This window comes from Salvelinus sp. IW2-2015, unplaced genomic scaffold, assembly GCF_002910315.2.
Source record: "Salvelinus sp. IW2-2015 unplaced genomic scaffold, ASM291031v2 Un_scaffold2395, whole genome shotgun sequence".
NCBI classification, from domain to species: Eukaryota; Metazoa; Chordata; class Actinopteri; order Salmoniformes; family Salmonidae; genus Salvelinus; species Salvelinus sp. IW2-2015.
In genome coordinates, this window is record NW_019943717.1 from 150,094 (window position 1) to 150,385 (window position 292).

The following is a 292-nucleotide window of genomic DNA, read 5'->3' on the forward strand; positions in this document are numbered from 1 at the left end:
AGAACAGGATCAGAACAGTACAGAACAAATACCAGAACAGTACGGACAGAACAGGACAAAACAGAACGAAAAAACAGGACAGAAAACGACAGTCACAGAAACAGAGAACAGACACAGTTTCCAGGACCAGAAACCAGATGCCAGGACAGACCGAACCGTCCAGACGAACGACAGGGCCCAGACAGTAAAGGAAACAGGACATGACAGAACAGAACTGTACAGAACAGGACAGCAGAACAGAGAGAACGAGGCAGGACAGGAATGACAGCAAGGACAGAACAGGTGGAAAAAG